This window comes from Cetorhinus maximus, chromosome 13 (genome assembly GCF_964194155.1).
Source record: "Cetorhinus maximus chromosome 13, sCetMax3.hap1.1, whole genome shotgun sequence".
In the NCBI taxonomy this organism is placed as follows: domain Eukaryota; kingdom Metazoa; phylum Chordata; class Chondrichthyes; order Lamniformes; family Cetorhinidae; genus Cetorhinus; species Cetorhinus maximus.
Window position 1 is genome coordinate 108,205,459 of NC_135891.1, and position 14,218 is coordinate 108,219,676.

At 48.3% G+C, this 14,218-nt stretch overlaps 1 long non-coding RNA gene across 1 annotated transcript; it reads right to left on the reverse strand.

Moving 5' to 3' along the window:
- Nucleotides 1-5,898: 5,898 nt before the first annotated feature.
- On the reverse strand, nucleotides 5,899-13,736 carry LOC144688931 (uncharacterized). The gene is made up of 2 exons (XR_013578509.1): nucleotides 10,540-13,736; nucleotides 5,899-6,872 (listed from the first exon to the last, which is right to left on the reverse strand). It is a non-coding gene; the product is annotated as an uncharacterized LOC144688931 (long non-coding RNA).
- Nucleotides 13,737-14,218: the final 482 nt, after the last annotated feature.

Consider the following 14,218-nt stretch of genomic DNA (forward strand, 5'->3'; position numbering starts at 1 on the left):
ACAACAAGCTTCAAGGAGTGAGTCTAAAGGGCCATGTGGGATTCATAAAAATACAGCAGATCCTGGCTCCAAAAGCACAAGTTGGCAACTTAAACACATTTGTGCCCCAGATTTTCACTTGCAACGTGACATAACTTCTGGAATGGAACTGGAGAAGAAGATCAATTTGATAAGTCAAAACAGACTGAATTTTCAAAAAGTGAGAAACCTAAACAGCCTATGACTTTTTTTTTGCAGTCTCGCTATCCAGTCTGTTATAACGGTCCATCTCATGGTTATATTTTTTTCACCCTTACCCCTAAACACTCCACACACCATCCAGAGATGGGAGAGAAGACAGGCAGCCATTTCCTTCCTGAGCCCCTAACAACCCCGCTTATGGGCATCCCAGAGTCGCTGTGGTGACCGGTCTTATCCAACTGGTTTTGGTGACCTAAAGGGGTCAGAGAGGAATTTTCCAGCAAAAACACAAAGTTCTGGAAAACCTCAGCAGGTCTGGCAGCAGCTGTGGAGAGAGAAACAGAGTCAGCGGGTAGAATTTTCCCATCCCACCCGCAGCAGGTTTCGTGGCGGGCGGGAGCGGAGAATCCAGCGGCCGGCAAAAAGCCAGAAATCCGCGAGCATTAAAATAGCTTGCAATTCTCCCGATGGTTGGTTATCCCGCCGACTAGTGACGTGAATGCCATTTGCATTCATTAACATCTCATGAATGCTCATTAAAACAGCTGCTCGTTGGAACCTTGCCGAGCCTTCCAATCTTGCATCACGCCAGCAGGAAATTACGTCAGCCTCAAACCCGTCTGAAAAGGGCTGGTGTGCACAGGTCAGACCTCGGTTCACTTCAAGGTGAGTGCAACATACATAGCCAATCTGCCATGGCGCTGTGCCAGACATGATGCAATGAACTCTACTCTGCTGGGGCTGTAGGGTTGGTCTGCTCCTGCTCTTTGCCCACATTGTCCCGAAGAATGCCACTGTGCTGTGGTGCTCATGCAGGCCTCCGCTTTCAGAAACTAGCACTTCAACCGGGGGTGGGCTGTGAGGCGAGGGTGGGGTTGATGAACACAAGGTGGGCAGCGGGGAAGGAAGGCCAGGGAATTGCAGTGAGGAAGAAGGCAAAACACGAGGGGGCCTTTCTGGGGTCACCCTCTAACTTCTTGTTGCCACAGGAGTGAACAGGTGTCTGCTTAGATAGAAAGGAGGAAGACCTCCTTGTGATGAAAGCCACTGAAAGCCAATGGCTTCATTAGCACTGTTAAAGGGCTACTCAGAACCCAGTGGCTTCAGATCACAGTCACTGCATCTCAACAGTAACATATAGGAATTTAGAGTTTGGGAATGCAGGCAACAGTGAAGGAGGCACAGCTGTATCATATATGGCACTCCACCAACGAACACCTGTCACCTGTTCACCAGATTTAACACTCCTAATGGGCCAAAGGGCATCCACTCATTGACCATATTGTGCTGGTTGGAAGTCAAGCATCTCAGTCCCAGGACATCACTGCAGGAGTTCCTCAGGGTAGTGACCTAAGCCCAACCATATTCAGCTGCTTCATCAATGACCTTCCTTCCATCATAAGCTCAGAAGTGGGGATGTTCATTCATGATTGCACAATGTTCAGCACCGTTTGCGACTCCTCAGACAATGAAGCAGTCCATGCCCAATGCAGCAAGATCTGGACAATATCCAGGCTTGGGCTGACAAGCGGCAAGTAACATTTGCGCCAAAGAAGTGCCAGGCAATGACCATCTCCAACAAAAGAGAATCTAACCATCTCCCCCTTGACATTCAATGGCATTACCATTGCTGAATCTCCCACTATCAACATCCTGGGGGTTACTATTGACCAGAAACTGAACTGGACTAGCCACGTTAATATGGTAGCTACAAGAACAGGTCAGAGGCTAGGAAACCCTGCAGCAAATAACTCACCTCCTGACTCCCCAAAGCCCGTCCACCATCTACAAGGCACAAGTCAGGAGTGTGATGGAATACTCTCTACTTGCCTGGATGAGTGCAGCTCGAACAACACTCAAGAAGCTTGATACCATCCAGAACAAAGCAGCCCATTTGATTGGCACCACATCCACAAACATTCACTCCCTCCACCACCGACAAACAGTGGCAGCAGTGTGTACCATCTACAAGATGCACTGCAGCAACTCACCAAGTCTCCTTAGGATGCACCTTCCAAACACACGACAACTACCATCTAGAAGGACAAGGGCAGCAGATACATGAGAACACTACCACCTGGAAGTTCCCCTCTGAGCCACTCACCATCCTGACTTGGAAATATATCACCATTCCGTCACTGTCGCTGGGCCAAAATCCTGCAACTCCCTTCCTAACAGCATAGGGGGTGTACCTATACCAAATGGACTGCAGCGGTTCAAGAAGGCAGCTCACCACCACCTCCTGAAGGGCAATTAGGGATGGACAATAAATGCTGGCCTAGCCAGTGACGCCCACATCCCTTAAATGGGTAAAAAAAACGGATTGGTCATTAATATGCCGCATCGGAGATTGGAGCACAGAGCTAGGTTAGGTCGCTCATCTCAGTTAAACTTTCGCATCCCACACACGGCTCAAGCTGTTACATATCGGCGATGCCATCTTGGTCACCTCGATGTGTGTGCTAGTATCTCAGGGACAAGGTGGCATCAGCCACTATGCAAGTAAGGCAGGAAAAACTATGGACCCTTACAGTTCACATTTGTTTCATCTTCTGAGCTTCACTTTCTTACCCCTTGAATCATTAATGTCTTCAATGTTTCCTTTCAGAGAGAAGGCAAAAGCACATATGGTCCAGGGCTCAATGCTGCGTTTATCAGGGTCCTAATGCAATGGAGGAGGTGAAGGAGGGAGAGGCAACTCCGCGCACAGTTCCAGCACGAGGGGCATGGTCAAGCAGAGCCAGAGCATGATCAGGAAGGTCAGGAGGACAAACCCCGACAATGGGGTTGACTCACCAGACTTAAGGTTTATTGTAGAATAGTCTCCTATTTACAAATGAGTGAGAGGCAATGACATGCATGTCTGCACTTGTCCCGAGCTCTAGTATGTCACATATGTGTAGGGGGTGGTGGTGTGTGTCAGTTTCACCTCTGACTTCTAAGCGGCTCAAATCGCTCCCACTCCCTGGGTTCTAGACCTTGGACTTATTTGGGGGTTGTGACAAAGTGCATCAGACAATTGGTTTTGGTGCAAGAAAAACTGAGTTTATTGAAGTCACAAATGAATTTATAACATTAGGATTACACTGAGATTATACAGACTTACAAAGTACACTTAGTTAAGAATGGGGAACACACGGCATAACGAGGGAAAAATCACGCTACTAATCCCCTTACCCTTGTCCCACCCCCAAAACCTAACTAAATTGAACTAGGAGAGGTCAGGGATCATGTTCACCAACCAGGGTTCCTTGACAGTTCGAAATCCAGCCAGGTAAGCTGGTTGCAGTTTTGGGGTACGCTCTTTGTGTCCTCTGGGGCCTGCCATCCCCACGTGGTCCTGGTCTGTGGAATCTGCGAAGGTTCTTCAGTTGGGTGGAGGGCACGGTTGTGGGTGGTCGATCTTCGTGGAGGGCTGCGGTTGCGGCCTTGTTGTCTTCAGTTGAGCCTGCCACCCCGTGCCCCTCACCGTGATGTTGCCTGCGGGTCTGCGAACTTCCAGATCTTCTTGCTTAAACTCTGTTTCAATCGCTCCCAACTGCTCACTGCCTGCTAGCTGGTTTCCCTCTCTCTCCTTCGTAACTGACTGCCCAGTTACACTGTCTTTCGAATTTCTTATTGGAATCCAAATCAAGGTTAGTTCTTTGTTTGAATTTGGTGGGCTTCCCCTGGTGATTGTTGTCTCATTGTTTTTAATGGGCTCGCATGATGTTTATCATTGTCTTCCTGCCCCTGTAACTAGTTTTGAACTGAAAGCCATTGTATGTGTGGAGTATTGATGGGTTCGCATAATTGAATTGATTGTGCCTTCCTGCCTTAGTAGTTAGTAGTGATTATTTATGCAAGATTTTGATGGGCTTCAGTTTCATGTGAGGTGAAGTCTTTCTCTGGGTTGATTGTATTAAAGGGAAGAATGCGTATTCTGTCTCCTCTCGTTGTCTGGTTTCAGGCAAAACAATACACACTGCACTCAACAAGCCCGGGCATGTCCAGTCCCAGGCCTTCATGGGCCTAGCCTCCTGTCTGCAGCGTTTTACACTTAACTCAGCAGTTTAAAAGTCCAAAAGTCATATCCTTGTTGATGTTATGAAAAATGTGGGAATTCTGAGAACCGTTCATATGTCACATTCTTCATGAAGTTCTGCCGCCACATGGATTTGATGGGTATCCCCTGGCAGTGACTTTGAAGGCGACTGCAGTGCTAAATTTCTTTGCCGCTGGTTCTTTCCAAGGATCGACAGGTGACCTGTACGGCATCTCTCACTGCACAACACACCGATGCATAAAAGAGGTCACAGAAGCCCTTTACAGGAAGGCCCATCATTATGTCAGGTTTGTTCTGGATGAAGACATCCAGGCTGCAAGATTCGCCAGCTTCACCATCATCTCAGGCTTCCCAAGAGTGCAGGGTGCAACAGACTGCTCCCATGTGGCTGTACGGGCTCCATGGCAGCAGCCCCTAATGTTTATAAACCGCAAGGGCTACCATTCCATCAATGTATAACTGGTGTGTGATCACCGGAAGCACATACTGCACGTTTGTACACGGTACCCTGGGAGTTGCCATGAGTCTTACATCCTGAGTCACTCCCACGTGCCTGAGATTTTCAAGAGACCATTACGTCTGCAGGGATGGCTGTTTGGGGATCAGGGGCACCCACTAAAACGCTGGCTGATGACACCTCAGAGTCCTTCTGAGGAGAGGTACAATGCTGCTCACAGCTCCACACATTCCCTTATAGAGGAGACCATAGGGCTTCTGAAGATGCGCTTCAGATGCTTGGACTGCTCAGGTGGCTGACCACAATATAATCCTGACAGGGTTTCCTGCATCATCGCAGTGTGTTGCACCCTTCACAATTTGGCTATGCAAAGAGGTGACCCCCCCTGCCAGAGAACGACCTGAAGGAGGATGAGAGCTCATCGGAGGATGAAGATCCAGAGGTCCAGGAACCTCAGGAGGCTGCTGAGGGTCAGCATGAGCGTGATCATGCCAAGGAGGAAGGAAGACATGGGAGACGTGCCCGTGATACGTTAATTGCTGACAGGTTCCAGGAGGAGTAAAGTTAAGTGAGGGAATATGGCCACATCTCTCCTAGCCCTCAATGCCATTTACTTTCATCTCAGGTGATGTCCACCCACTTGCAGTGAGAATGAGTCCAGCATTCACACTTGCGCGTTCTGGTCTCATGGATCACCAGGCCATGATCTTTGCTTTGGCTCGTGGGGCCCTGTGAGTGAGCTCACCCTGGGAACTGAGAGTCCATTTAGGAACAAGAGTGATACGAGAGAAGAAGTGAAGCCTTCGCCGCCATCTAATGATGCAATCACTGCTGCGACTGAGGTGTGGACATGCCCAGGGATCCCCTCCTCCCGTGCGTGTCTTGTCTTCTGCCACTACTACTGAGGAGACACAAATGCTGCTAGATTATCAAAGCTGATGGGCTGCCCTCACTCAATGGTGTTCCTCGAGGAAGAAGGGTTAGAAACATCAACATTGCACACTTCCAATAAAGATTTAAACACATCTCCCTGATGTCACACAAGGGGTGCGCAGACTAGTTCTACTGAGGTTGACATCACAGGAATGTGAATCTCACAGTGGGACACTATCACGGAGTGGGAGGAAGGCTAAACCTCAAAATAAGAGGATTCCAAAGAACAAAATCACAATACCTTCCGTCGCCCAAAACATTCACATAACCATCAGAAGTTATGTCACAAAAGTGCAATTTATTTACATGCCTAGCACACCCATGACCCAAAACTAACATCAATTTTTCTTAACTTTCCTAACTTTACCGCTACACCTGGGTGCAGCCCTGACATCCGCAGCAGAGATGGAGACAGCCTGCTGACCACTACGTCCTGATGTCTGCGATGACCTTGGCTGATGTCTTCTGATGGCCCGATGCCTGGAGGGCCCCCAGCATGATGAGGGTCACCTGCTCAGGGACAGAAGTGCCCTCGGCAGCCTGAGAAGCTGGAGTGGATGGGATCACAGGCAGAGGTGCCGTGAGCGGCTGCACACCCTTGGAGGCCCCCGGGGTGTCCGGCTGATGCTCATCCTCCCTTTGGGAGCCCGAGGGCCCCCACCCTGACTCCTGCAGGAACTGGTGCACCTGGAGGGAAGTCATGGTGCCTCGTCCCCCATGTCGCCTACATCTTGATGGTGTCCACCAGGGTGTGTGACCATGAAGTGCAGGGCCGGGCGCAATGACCTGCTAGACCAAGGTCTCCATGGTTGTCCACCAGCCTTCCCATGGTATCCTTGAGGCACTCACGTGTCGGAGCCGTGACATGAGACAGAACACAAAAGGGCTCCTCCATCATTCACTCTAGTCTGCTGAGAGACTGTCGAATCTCTGCCTGATGTGCCGCCGCCTGTCATTGAACCTCCAGAATTGAGTTGGCGGCCGCTTCCAAACGCTCATCATCAGACTCAGACCGAGCAGGTGGCTGGTCTCCTGGGCTGTCCCTGCCTCCGACTGTTGCGGGGATGTGTCAGTGACACGTTCCCCAGAAAGTGAGCCCAAGCCTAATCTACAGCTGTGTCCCACCGACGTGTGTCTCTGAGCTGGTGGAGGGTTCGTGTGAATGCCGTGATGGTCCTTCCAGCGCTTCCTCTTCGGACATGGTCGGGGGGCTCAGTCTGGTGCTGGATTGGCTTGGGGGCCTCGACCTGCTGGTGCCTAAAAAATAGAAAATAGGGTTTCAGTTAATGAGCATGAGCTAGATAAGACTGCGCGTGACACACTGTGAATGTCAGGATTTGATGAAGTGATGGAGCTGTGATCCGTACTAGGTGGCTGGGAGAGGCTGATCTCCCCTACCCCACAGGAGCGATCCCCACCCTCCCCAGCCAGCTCAGCTGCAGCCTCCTCACACTGAGCGAGGGCAATGATGTCGGCCGTCTCTCCCCCCGGTCTGCGATCTCTCGCGCCTGTTGTGCGCCAGCTTGGCCTGTATGAAGAAGAGAGAAAGGCATGTGATGAGAAGGGATGGAGCAGAGGCTGAGAGGGTGAGATGCATGTCCCCTGTGTGTGGTGAGCCCTCCCCAGAAAAGCCCGAGGACAGAGTGTGAACAACGTGATAGATGGGACGGTGGTGATGTCTCGGTGAGAGAATGAGTGTTGATATCTGTCCCCCGCCAACGATTGTGTGAGATCCCTGAAGAGAGAAGCCGTGTGAGTGCATGAGGCCACCATGAGAGTTTGATATTGGAGGGAGTTGAAAGATGACTTACCCTGACGGAGCGGATGAGATCATTCACCCTCTTCCTGCACTGGGTGGCATTTTGGGCGCAGTTGCCGGCCGCGCTGACCTGCTCCGCGACGGCCTCCCAGGCCGGAGAGCTGAGGCTGCTGTGTTTCCTGCAGCCGTCCCTGGGATACAGGACTTGCCGGTGCGCCTGCACCTCTCTGATCAAGGCCTGGAGGGCCTGGTGGGTGAAGCGGGGGCGCTGCCTTCTTCTTGGGGCTCTCGGCCTTCTGGCTGCAAGACATCTCTGCACCTGTCCGCAAGACAGGTGGGCTGGAGAGAGTGAGGTAATGCGTTGGACGGGCCTTTAAGTATGGGACCTTCGACCCTGCCAGCTGACGGCGGGCGGACGAATCAGCTCCCGACCCGCCAGGCGATTCGGCCCCGATACTCACCTGGGCATAATTAATGGCCCTCCGAGCGCGGAATCGGGCATGAGTTGCCGCCATTCCGGCCAGCGGGGTGGACAGCCCCACAACTGCCCACCGCCGCACCCAGTCTCGCAAATGGAAAATCCCGCCCGACGTTTCAAGCCAACATGATTTCGGGACAGGAGAGGAATTTTTCTGTGTTTTGCACCCCCGCCCCCCCACCGAATCGGCCTGGGCTTTTATCTGGTTTTATTGCCTCTCCCGTGAGGTTACATGGTTTTCAGTGAGGTGGGGAGCACATTGGGTAACTGTGACGCTTTGCAGTTCGTGGATTAGGCCGGATGGGCTCAGTGGTCTTAGCTTGTCTGTCACTGTCGAATGTTTTATGTGAGAAATCGATGGCAGCATCGGCCCAGTTCAGATCAAAAGTAATCATGCGGCAAAATCATGAATACAAACACATTACTCAACCTGATGTAAAAATTATCAGCATCTCAAGCTGCTTAGCTCATTTGGTAGCGCTTTGTGTTTCCAAATAAAACAGGAGGTAATCAAGCCCCACCTTGAGCATATATTCTTGACAAATCGTTTTCTTCGAATCTGTACATTAAGTAACCTTGAACATCAGATACCATTGGGCAGGGTTTTCCGGTCGTCAGGCGGGCGGGCCCAGGAGCGGCCCCGAAAGGCTCCGCTGCCCACCATCGGGCCCCAACTCGCAACTTCACGCTGGGCAGCACAGAAACTGCCCGCCACCTAACGGCCAACCGGCGTGAAACGCGCGCTGAGGAGCTCAATGCTGCCGGGGTGGTGGGGGTGGGGGTGGGGGGGGCAGGAGGAGGCCGATTGCGAAGGCCTGGCCTGCACGAGGCAGCCCTCGCTGAAGGCTCCCCCAGGGCACCGAGCTCCCTCAGGGCACCGAGCTCCCTCAGGGCACCGAGCTCCCTCAGGGCACCGAGCTCCCCCAGGGCACCGAGCTCCCCCAGGGCACCGAGCTCCCCCAGGGCACCGAGCTCCCTCAGGGCACCGAGCTCCCTCAGGGCACCGAGCTCCCTCAGGGCACCGAGATCCCTCAGGGCACCGAGCTCCCCCAGGGCACCGAGCTCCCCCAGGGCACCGAGCTCCCCCAGGGCACCGAGCTCCCTCAGGGCACCGAGCTGCCTCAGGGAGCTGAGGCATTGTGGAAACAAAAATCAAAAGATTTTGAAAATGAGAGAAACGTGTCTCCACACGTGACTCAGTCACAGGAACAGGGACATTTAAAAATGATGTTTAAAAATTATGTTTTTAAGTGACTGTTGGAAACCTCGCTGTGCCCGTGTAGATGAGGTTTTCTAAAAAAATCCAAAGGCCAATTGGCCCAGCGAAAAATCGCTTTTAATTACTTGATTAAGGGCCTTATAGGGCGACTCTTGTGCGCGCCCTCCGGCTGAAGTGTCGCACGAGTGCGCGACGACGTCGGGACACTCGCTTGACGTCATGACGCGCTATTTCTGCGCCGGCCCACATGATGTAAAATTCTGCCCCATGTTTTGTCATTCATTTTTCTTAGTGTTGTGTGCATGAAGGTGAGGGCTGTTATGGCTGGGAAAGGAACACTTTCCATTTTAGGCAAGTAGTTAGTCTTTAACACCACACATTTCCACATAGATGGAGCACTTTGTGCCAATAATTGTCTCAGTCCTAGGATCAGAAGTGCTCCCTGCAGTGCAATAATGTGGAATTTCTCCATCTCCCACACAATCCATCCTGGACTGCTCTGGTGCCATATTCATCATGTAAACACACATCTTAACATTGAGGCTTTTCAGTCTGGGACAGGCATCTTCACAATTACGCTCTATATTGAATGATAGACATGAAAGGGCTCCACACTGATTATTGAAGCTTGTCATTGGTGACCTTCTTCTTTGCTCATGATCTTATATTAAAAACTACAGGATGCCTGGCTTCCCAGAAATGAATAAAAGTTCTGAAGAGTTGATTGTGTGCACATCAAGGTTTAACAGAGGTTTTAAAAACAAGTTGAAACAGGCTATCTGATACAACATTGGGAGAAGAATTTAACAGGAGTACACTCTACCCAGCCTGTCAATCACTCCTTCCACAGGGACACGGGTAAAGTTGCTCCTTTTTTTTCCATGGCATAGAGGCCAACATGGCTTGGCTTCATTCCAATAAAAATAATCAATGTGCACAGTGTCACATGCACATTGAATTGAAAATAAAAAGCCTAATGACTATGCATTTCATAAAACGCTGGTGGTATAATGTTGATATACTTTTTTTGTATAAATATATCATCCAGTAGCCACAATAGTGTAAAATCTGTTTGCTTTTCTATCATTTGCTTCACACTTTAATCAAACCAACTTGGAAAAGACCTCAGTTTTGTCGAAATCAAATTTGGGGTAACACAAGAAGGGAATTAAATTATCATTTCTATAAATTTTTAAAGATCGAAGAGAAAATTTGCTGAAACGTTCGTATCCTAGCCAGGCAAGAAGCACTGCCAAGATATGCAGGGGTAGCTAATGAATTGATGTCCTTCCACTCTACTTCCACATCTTCATATTGAAATAATTCACGTTCATTCAGCCATGGACCTTGCTCTTTCCCCACCCTTCCCCCACCCACACACCCACACCCACACACACAAACAGCACTGAGGAATATCACGTTGTATCTTAGCAACAAAGCTAAATTAAAGATCCTGCACCCATCTTACCTCCAGTGACATTTGAAGTAGCTGTTACATTTTTCCTTTCTATATCTGCCTTTTGCATAAAATTCTACTTAAGAACATAAGTGAGGCACTTTGATAAAAACTTTAAATATGTGGTTCGCTGATAGGAATTATTAACCACAAGACAGTTTTCAAATGTAATTAATATTTGACATGTTTTTAACTCTAACGTCACACTATTTCAGTTTTATTTAAATGTTCATTATGAAACCCTGTACTTGCATCTCTTTTTTCAATATTCTCCTTTCTCTTCTTGAAGTAATGCCTTACATTGGCTGTGGTTCCTTAGGAACATGGCAGGCATCTGAAGTAGTCTTCCAGTGTAAGCATGTCGGTAGGTTATTAAATTGTGGTGGTGGGAGGAGGGGGGTAGAGAGTGTTGTTTTATTTCCATTGTTCAGTTTCCTAATAAACCAGCATCGAGTTTGAGAAAGAAAAACAATTTGGTTTGCAATGATTGAAAAAGTATGTTACATTTGTGTAACATTCAAAATTCAAGCTCTGCTTACAACCCCACTCATGCAGATTCAGCTACTTCTGCAGTCTGACTTTAATTGCTTGTGCTTAGTGGAAACTATTTCTGATTAAATGGATATATCCCTACTTCCAGCCTTTAAAGCTAACATTCACTCTTATTTATAATTAACCATTTCTTATAATATTTCATGTATATTATTATTAACAAAGCTTACCTGACCCATAATAAAGGATTTATTTTGTTCCCTTAACGTAGCTCAATAAACCTTTCTAGGTGTTTATTCTCACGATGTATCCTTACTCCAGAGAGCTCACCTGGTCTTCCATCCCCTTATTTGTTTGGTTTCTGATAAACCAGGTAGTAAAAAAAAGATACAGCTGGGTTAACCTTTCTCCTTGCTGCATCCTCAATGGATAATTGATTCTTCATTTGCTACATGTCCTAACATTTACCTCTCTTAAGCAATGTTTGAACCAAGCCATCCCTTTAAGACTTCCCATGTCTCTTACTGGTTGTGATTCCAGCTTTAGTCTGCTCTCTTCCCTCACAATTTTCTAACAGCTGAGACTTTTCCCAAACAATATAATATAAATTTTCCCAGTAATTGACCTTAACTACCAGCCTGGGGCTCATCTTTCTTGTACAGAGGCAGGATGCATACAAAAGCTAAAACGTTCATACTGTCAAGATTAATGGTCCATTGTGGATTATGTCATCAGCCAATGTCAGCTCAGAGATTCCAAATACACATTTGGCTTATTAAAGTTTCAGATTGATTCTTCTAGTAACTTCCAGCACTTTCCAATAATTTTTTTGGACTAACTCCACACTATTACGCCACCCATTAAAGTGTCAGTGTGGTTACATGTCATATTCACATAGCGTATGTATAGTTCTCTGACATATCAGCCCTGATTTTAACTCAGGGTCAAGCAGCAAGTACCTTGCGAGGTTTTAACTCCCAGGCCGCATTTCCATGTTGGAGATCGGACTCCCCTCCAACCCCCGCAAACCTGTCAGAAACCTACGGCAGGCGGAAACTGGATTTCGGGCAACAATAGGGCCCAGAGATGCGAAGGAAGGAATCTGAACAAGTTTTCCTTATAAAGCCAGGAGAAGCATTCCTGGCCCTCCTGGAAATCATCTTACAAACGTTTAACTTGTTCTCTGGTTTGGGACTACTCGCTGCCAGCTTTCTCTGGTGAGGGCTTTCCTGTGCAGTCTTGGAGTTGAAATGACAGTCGGGCACCTAGGACGTCACGAGGAGCTCAATACAGGCACAGAATCTATTACCCTACAGGTCCTGCACGTCTGCTGAAACAGCAGCTTAAAATTCAATCGTGTGTCAAGAAGTCAGTAGGATCCCAGGGAGTAAGCCGCTGTCTTGATGTTAACCGTCCGATTGGTATTTGCTGAGCAGGCAGAGTTAAAATCAGGTCTAACGTGTTAAAATATATGGAGCAGAAGCAATGCCAAAGGGAAACAGTGAGAATCTGTGCTTCTCATAGGAATGTGCAGAGTCTGCAATATGTTCCATTCAGTTTCACTTGCCAGAAACCTGAAGTATTTTGCATTAGCAAAATGGGTCATGATTTTCTTACAAGCTGAAATGTTCCTCTTCAGTAACCTTGCTCAAGAGTCCAATCAAATACGCAATTCACCGCTCCTTTGGACAACAGTTGCTAATGAGTTAACTTATTCTGCAGTGCATCTTCCTGACTTCTAATCTTCTATTCTGTCAAACTGGGATGTTTCCTTCTTGCAGCAGCACAAATAATACTTTTCAACATTGACAGATTAACGGGGTAATCTATTTATCAACTCTGAATTGACGTACTTTGGCAAACAACTCACTCTCGAAACCAATATTTGTGTATCATCTGTCTAAAGTCCTCTATACCTCAGGCCATGTTGAGTTTTCACTGTCATGGCTGTATTTACCAGATTGATTTCTGTTTTTTTACAAGCACATCTTGTTGGCAATACCAGTAATCATAACAAGTAGTCAGCATTGGCCTGTTGGTAGCATTCTTGCTTCTGAGTCAGAGGGTTATGAGTTGCAGTCCCACTCCTGAGACTTGAGCACAAAAATCTAGGTGGACACTCCAACACCGCAGGAGTGCTACACTGTCAGAGGTGCCGTCCTTTGATTGAGACATAAAACCATGGCCCTGTATGCCCTCTCAGCTGGATGTAAAAGATCCCTTGGCCCGATATTGAAGTAAGGTTGCCAGCCTTCCAGGATTGGCATGGAGTCTCCAAGATTTGAAGATCAATCTCCAGGGTGCTGCCGTATACAACCCTGGGGAAAAATCATTGGGACATTAAAAAGGATTTTTTTTTTTTTGTCATTTTCTTTGAACGTTTCTCTTTGCCAGATATAGAAATATTGAAAATGGGAGAACAAAAGGCTGTTTGGCTAACAGTTAAACATCCTCCAATTAAGTAATGAATCCTTTTGCTTTCCAATTGGCATAGAGAGGCAATGAGTCACAAGGATGGGTGTGTTGGCTGACTAACGTCTGCAGCATGGGGGCAAGTCTTGTGATGAAACCTCCAGGAATACATTTAATCACAGTTGGCAACCCTATTTTGAAGAAGACCACGAAGATCACCATTCCTTCACTGTCACTAGGTCAAAATCCCAGAACTCCCTTCTTTTTTATATTCATTCACGAGATATGGGCTTCGTGGGCTGGGTCAGCATTTGTTGCCCATCCCTATTTGCCCTAGAGGAGGTGGTGGTGAGCTGCCTTCTTGAACCGCTGCACCCAATGTGGTGTAGGTACACCCACAGTGCTGTTAGGAAGGGGGTTCCAGGATTTTGACCCAGCGACAGTGAAGGAACGACGATATATTTCCAAGTCAGGATGGTGAGTGACTTGGAGGGGAACTTCCAGGTGCTGGTGTTCCTATCTATCTGCTGACCTTGTCCTTCTAGATGGTAGTGGTCGTGGGTTTGGAAGATGCTCTCGAAGGAACCTTGGTGAAGTCCTACAGCGTATCTTGTAGATGGAACACACTGCTGCGACTGTGCTCGGTGGTGGAGGGAGTGAATAGTTGTAGATGTGGTGCCAATCAAGCAGGCTGCTTTGTCCTGGATGGTGTCAAGCTTCTTGAGTGTTGCAGGAGCTGCACTCATCCAGGCAAGTGGGGGGATATTTCATCACACACCTGACGTGT